The sequence below is a fragment of the Ictidomys tridecemlineatus genome, chromosome 12 (assembly GCF_052094955.1).
Source record: "Ictidomys tridecemlineatus isolate mIctTri1 chromosome 12, mIctTri1.hap1, whole genome shotgun sequence".
In the NCBI taxonomy this organism is placed as follows: Eukaryota; Metazoa; Chordata; class Mammalia; order Rodentia; family Sciuridae; genus Ictidomys; species Ictidomys tridecemlineatus.
In genome coordinates this window covers 60184430-60191564 of record NC_135488.1, presented here as the reverse complement: position 1 = coordinate 60191564, position 7135 = coordinate 60184430, and the positions used below count along the sequence as shown (strand labels likewise).

The following is a 7135-nucleotide window of genomic DNA, read 5'->3' as shown; positions in this document are numbered from 1 at the left end:
ACACAAGAGCCTGGGGGAGGGGAGCCATGGGGTCAGCCCATTATGTCCCTCCTGCAGGGCTCACCTACCAGAACTGAGCCATTGAGTTTCTATTATAACTTTCCTGTCACTTTCTCCACCCAATCAACTCTCTTGTCATTTCCCCCACCCAATCCCACCTTCTCCTTCGGAGTCTGACCACTCTATTGGCTACTTCATACCTTTAAACGGCCAGGTTTGTGACATCATTCTCCCACCAAACCTACTGCCACCTGCTAGAATCTTAGGCTTGCCATGTAGTTGTAAACAAATTTGAATCATCGCAAGTGACCAGTGACCAGTAACCAGTCATTAGAGTGGCCAGTAAACAGTGACCAGTGAACCCCATACTGGGAAACATGCATTCTCTAGCCTCAGCCACCCACACATCCTCTGGGGTGATCTCCTCATCCTTTGTATCTACAATTGATGTGACCTCTTCTCTGACCATGTCTGGTGAGTAAAGAAACTTTTTAAAGTTTTTCATTAGACTTTGACCTGCCTCAATTTACTAATGGAGTCAAAAGGGCTTAGAATAATAGGGGAAAGGATGGAACTAGAAATCTGGACACCTAATTTCATTTGGAATTTGACATGTACTAGGTATAGAACTGGACTATCTGACTCTCTCACAAAATCTGTTTCCTGATTTGCTACATGAGGATAACAGATTGCCCATGTTCTGGTCCCTTACTTTTCTTGCATCTTGAGGGGCATGTTTATAGAGAATGAAATCAGATTTCATGGTTGTATTGTTTCAACTGAAAGAGACAAAACCTAGGCAGGGTGGAAACCAAGAGGTTTCCTCTGTAACAGTTTCCCTTCACCAAGATTTCCACTTCAGTATTTCAAATTTAGTGCTGTTCATAAAAGGGACATTCACATATTTGGGAGTTTTCTGTTTCACCTAGGTGAAAAAAGAAATAGGGAGAGAGGAGCACGAGGACAGGGCTGTAAGGAGGCAGATGTTCTTGGGAAAGCAAGTTTGTGACTGTTTAAGCACACGGCAACAGGAACTCGGTGGAGGAAGAAAATATAAAAATAAAGGAGAAGAAAATGTTAGAATTATAGAGATGAAGAGAATGATGTTCTCGATGAAAAAGAGGTTGGTTAAGATGGATGTGGAAGAAAAGCAAAGATCTTATTTAAACCAACAGACAGCATAGAGTGAATCGTCCCAGAGGCTGGTTTAGAGAATGTTTAGCTTAACAGAACAGCAAGGAAACTAAGACTTCAACTAGGGTATCACTGGGGTAAGCAGGTTATCCGAAAAGTCACACTTGGCTGTTACACTTTTTCTATGACCTCTTTCAACACAGATGATGTTGACAGTTTGAACATGAACATGTTAGAAGTATGTTTTAGAAATGATTCTTCCTCCAAACATGCCAAGCAAAGTGGTTCTAGACAGAGATGGGGAAATGGCATTTTCCATGTCCTATTTTGTTCTGATTTTTAAACTACAGGGATATCTAAAAAATGTTTTGTCCAAACCTGCATCAGAAGGACACATTCCTTTCTGTGATATAAGCTGTCAAGGTGAAGCTGTTTTCCATCTTTACAACGTTTTCTTTTCCTAAAAAGACAATATAGAAATAGTCATTGATGATTTCTAAATTTAAGAACCAAAAGAAAGAACTATATAAGAATAAAAATTCAAGCTCCCATCTCTAATTCCGAGTTTATTTAAATAATTATGTGAAGACTTTTTGTTTTGTCTACATTTCAAATAATTGTTTGGGGCTGGGGTGTATTAATATAAAAGGGAGAAGAAAATGTCAGAAGAAAAGACAAAAATTGTTTTAAATTTGTTATTTTATTATACTGTGATGGTTTTCTCAGACTTTAGAAACAAGACTTTTCTCTAAATGTGATAATAAACTAGGCTTCTATGATTTTGTTAAAGCATTTTTTCTGTTTTTTTAATAACCAAAAGGATTATCAGAAAATGTATTTATATCAATTGAAATATCTACCTAGTGGAATTAATGCCTTTTATTTGGTGTTGGTAATCCCTAGAGGAAGAGAAACAAGAACAATAATGACTTTACACTTATTGTTTTTTTCTCTAGTATGTACAAAATTTCTTTCGTCCTTCCTTTTTTCCTCATTCCCTTCTTCTTTCCCTCACTCCCTCCATTTCTCTCTCCTTCCCTCCCTGCCTTGGTCCTTATGCCTCCCTTCCTTCCTCTCATTCATTCTTTCTTTCTTCTTTTCTTCTCTTCTCTCCAGTTCTGAGGATTGAACACAGGGTCTCATGCATGCTAGGCAAGCATGCTACACAAGCTATATCTCCAGGATATTTTATTTGTTTTCTCAGATAGGATCTTCCTGAATTGCCCACAGTGGCTATCAATTCCTGGTTTCCTGCAATCCCACTGCCTCAGGCTCCCGAGTGCTGGGACCAGAGGCCCAGCACAGCATGCCCAGATTCATCCAGGGTTTTAGCTTTAGTTTTCCCTTCTCCACGTGGCTACCCATCTGTTCTTTACTTTACTTCAATTTCTGTTCACTTTACTTCAAATTTGTGTTCACTTTACTTACAATTACACACATTTTTAGTATAGTTTCTCTGTCTATATGTACTGCTTGAGAATGCATTCAAACTCACCTTCAATTATGAGCTTTGTTTTGATTAACAATATTCACTAAAATCAAAGAGAAACATTCACTTTCATAATATTGTATGCATGATAACAGAAGTCATTTCTTAGCAAATTTGATATACATTCACTTTTGCTCATATCGATATGTTCATTATTATGTAGTCATTCCTTTTAGTTCTGAGCTGTTTTTGACTTTTGCTTCTATCTTTCCAGAACATACTGTAACTCCCTCCAAAGGAAACTTTTTGTAATATCTATTTATCAGTTGTAGTTCAAGACAATACTTTTATTTTATTTATTTTTACGTGGTGCTGAGGATTGAACCCAGGGCCTCACATGTGCTAACCCTAACGTTAGCCCCCTAATGCTGAGCCATAACCTCAGCCCTCACATGAATCTTATGTAATATGACGCTTTTATTTATGGATGAATTATCACTATTGTTATTGTTATAACCACACTAAAGATGAGTAACCTGAAGCTCAGAAACTTTCAATTTCTTTCAAGAAGCATTCCTTGAGAAACTGAATTTCAGGTAGTCATTTTCATGTAGGATCAGCAGTTAGGCTGAAAGAGGGCAAAGATTGACGCTTAAATTATCATTTGGATGGTAAACCTGAACTCTAGGAAATATCACGTGACCTGGAAAAACAAAAGGAGATACTAAAGATCACTGTGGTGATAGCAGTACGATTTTCTATGAACAGGGGAAAACAAATTTCTCAATCTCCAGATTTCTGCTCTTTGCAACAAGAGTCCTGGCCAGGGAGAAACTTTCCATAATCTGTTGCTGATTTTGAACAAGTCAATCTCACTTCCCTGACCCTTGGTGTACTCATTTGCTAACTGGTAAGGTTGGGGTTTCCTCTGAGTTTGAAAATGCTTCAGTTCTAGGGCAAATTCATGAGTCAATACTAGGGCAGGCTCAAAGGAAAGGTAGGACAGGTAGAAGGATGCTTTTAGAGAACAAAGTGTGAAGCAGACCACTTGGGACTTCTGTGCCCAATTTGAGAGAAAAGGCAGGGAATCAGAAGAGTGCTTGCAGCCATCCTAAATGGAGTGACTTGGGGTCTCTCAATGATTATTGGAATGAGGGCCTTCCTGATTACTACAACATTAAGATGATATTGTTCCTCAAATATTGTAAGAATCTGCCTGTCTCATCAATATTTTCACCACCCTCTTCTTCCTACAGAACTTTTCCAAAATTCTTCTTTACATGGAAATGCTGATTCTCTGCAGCTGTCTCTTCCTGTGGTGACCAATGCAGCTTCCCTGACAGGAAGTGTCTGCAACTTCTCCAGAGCCTCTGCTCCAGCTGCCACTTCAGCATGGTTACTGCCCTCAACCTGTGGCACCTCCTTCCAGCCACTCATGGGCAGTGCCTACCTTTATCAACATGCTAGCACAGCCATGGTGTCTGGAGTTACTGGCCAGCACCAGACTCCCATGGCACCTGCCCCCTATCCAAGTATTTCTGAGTGGTATATCCCAGGAAGTGCTGAAAAGAGCTCATCCTCACTCAGGGACTTTAATATGACTGTCACTGACCAGAATACAGCAGATTCTTCCCTATCTATGACATTCCAGTATGACAAAACTTCCAAAGCCAATGTCATGATCCCTGGGTATCCACTACTATCTGGTAGGCTCGTCCAGGTGACACTACCTCAGATTCCAAATCAAGGACATTGCCTCTCACTACCCCACCAAGAAGGAAGCCAGGTCTACTACTATGATCAAAACTCTCTGGGGACTCTGCTCTCTGGAGAACATGACCCCTGCCTGCAATCCTATGGCTCTGTGCCATATGCAGGAAGTAGTGCCACTGCCCCTCAACCAGAAATGGTGACAGTGCTGAAGGAAGTTCAGCCCACAAATGTCCTACCATCAGTCCCTACACCTGTGACCTACTACTCTGTGTCCACTCAAAGCATAGAAAAAACACATTTTCAAGGTGAGTACAAACAGCAAAAAGGGGAAGGAATGAGATTACCATTCGAAAGGAGGGTCCAGTTTTCAGCTGGTAACTGTGGGTCCACACATCCCTAGAATTCAAGTGCTGAGATTTTAACCACAATCTTGTTCAGCAGTCCCCATTTTCAGACTCTGTAAGACAAGCATGCAGCACAGCGTAATGGCCACCCATGCATTTAAGAGACCTCTAGGAGCACACGGAAGGAAGCGGCTGTTCACTATTTTTGCACTCAGTCCAGCTACACAACCACACTATAAATACATTTCCCTAATTTTACTTTGGTTTAGAAAAATACATCAACACATATCAGGGTGTGACAGTTTAATTGTCCCTTAATTGACTGCAGGATTTAACCTCTGTATGTAGAGATGCTGTCCAAAGCAGGAGTCCAAAACCCCCGACCATTCACATTGATCTCATGAGCATCAGCTCCACCCTCTCCTAGGTCATGGTGTTAAGTGTTCTTACATTCTGGGGAGAGTGGAGAGAATTGAGAGGCCCCTATATGAGAGCGAGAGACTTCATGAAAGAGTTTTTCTGGGTTTCCCACAGAGGAGACAAGTGCTCTACCGGAAACCCATGCTGCCATGGTGATGAACCAGCCCAAAAGTAACACTTCAAGGGATCACCTGTAACTAATATGCAACTCTTAACAGATATCTGTCAGTGGTCCTTAAAAAGAGCTAATAGAAATGCTTTCTCCACAGTTGGTGGTTCCCCTGAAAGGTGTGGAGCTGGGAAGGGGGAGCATCCTACTTACCATCGTCCTTGATTCCTTTGCAGGGATGGAAACTTCCCTAGGGATGGAGGCTTCCTTGGGATTGCAACCTCCAAGTCAGACATTTTGTCTGCCACAGCCTCCAGAATTCTCATACATCTGCAATAACAGAAAAAGCCAGGGGCAGGAAATCACAAGTGCCTTAATGGGTCCTAGTGATCCAGTGAGGAACAGAAAACATAAAGCCTCAGAGTCTCCTCATGGAACTCCTCAGGCCAAAATGCAGCTAAGGGACCTAGAGTGTGCATTAGGAGGAGAAGTTGCTCACAGGGATGCAGACAGCAATAGGGCCAATGTGCACACGGCCAAGCACTGTAAGAGCAAAGCTCAGAAAGCTGCATCCAGCAGGAACAGCAAGGCTAAGGGCCATAAGCAAGAAAAGACCAAGAGACCCAGAGGAAACGACTCCAAGAAAGCCGAGGAGAGGAAGCAGCCAGGCAACAAAGTCGAGGCAGAAGACAAGCCAACGGTGCCCAAACTAAAGCGGAAGAGGAACCAACCTGAGCTTTGCCAAGAGTCCTTTAAAAAGCCTCGGAGCTGTCTCGGCATGCACATGTTGGAGTCGGTGCAGGTTTTCCACGCACTGGGGAAGAAGAATGATAAGAAAACTGGGCTCTCTTCCTCCCGGGCCCTGGGAAACTCAGGCAGTACCCAAGACAACCGTACATGCCCAGCTATGAAACCATGGCTGGTGGTTAAGGGTCCTGAGAAATCACAAGTCAAAGCCCAGAATCCAGATATCGGTGCTGAAGGAGAGGGTCCTGCTCCATCCATTGATGAGCCTCCACCACCTGGGAAGGTAAAATTGGTACCTTTGCCTTTTCTGACCCAGGAGAAACCTCCACCTCGACCAGCAATCAATAGGAGGCCACAGTCTCTGGCCTCACGGAGACCCACTGGGTCTTACCCTGCCCAGCCTGGCCCTGCTAGCTCAGCTCAACCCATGGCAGTCAACACATCCCAACCAGCTACTGCCAACCCATCTTGGATGCGTCCTGCCAAGCCAGCTCACCCCGTTTTGACTCATGCCATTCAGTCAGGTGTGAGTGCTTCTACCCAGCCTAGTGCCCCTCGGTCTGCTGCTTCTGGGCCTGCACCCTACAAAACATCATCTTGTACTTCTCTTCATTGGCAACCCGTTCCCAGGGTTGGGACCCAGCCCCAGTCACAACCACCCAAGCCTCAAAACCAATATCTCCTCCAAGACTTTGCCTTACAACCAATTCCATGGAGGAAACCTAATGTTCCTGGGCAAGTAGTATCAACTCCCATCACCAGACACCAGAGGCCAGAGCGGGAAGCCATGAAGAAGAAGGCTCAACAAGAGCGTGAGAATGCTGCCAAGTACACTGCTTTGGGGAGAGTGCAGGGTTTCCTTGAGAGGGAAAGAGAGATGGAGTTTTCTCGCTACTATGGCTACATAATGTAAGAGCTGCTAAGATCAGTGGTGCCACTTAGGGACCAAATAGTTTTCCACATGTATATAGATAGAGTGATACACATTTATTCTCAGATGCTTTCAACGTTTAATAAACTTATACAAATAAATGTAATATAATTCACTAATACATAATAAAGAGGCCTTCTGGTACCATTGTTAGAAAATAAAGAGGCCTTTGGGTCCTACATGGGTTCCAAATACTCTTCTCATATACACATAGATAGATAGATGAAAATTTTTTCAGAGTTGAAAAGGTAATATAGTTTAATAAAGAAATGCTATAGTATTGATAAGAGGGTAAGTAATAAAGAGGC

At 42.7% G+C, this 7135-nt stretch overlaps 1 pseudogene; it reads left to right on the top strand.

The window, feature by feature from the left end:
* Positions 1-377: 377 nt before the first annotated feature.
* On the top strand, positions 378-6809 carry LOC144368948 (uncharacterized protein C2orf78 pseudogene; annotated as a pseudogene).
* The last annotated feature ends 326 nt before the right edge of the window (positions 6810-7135 follow it).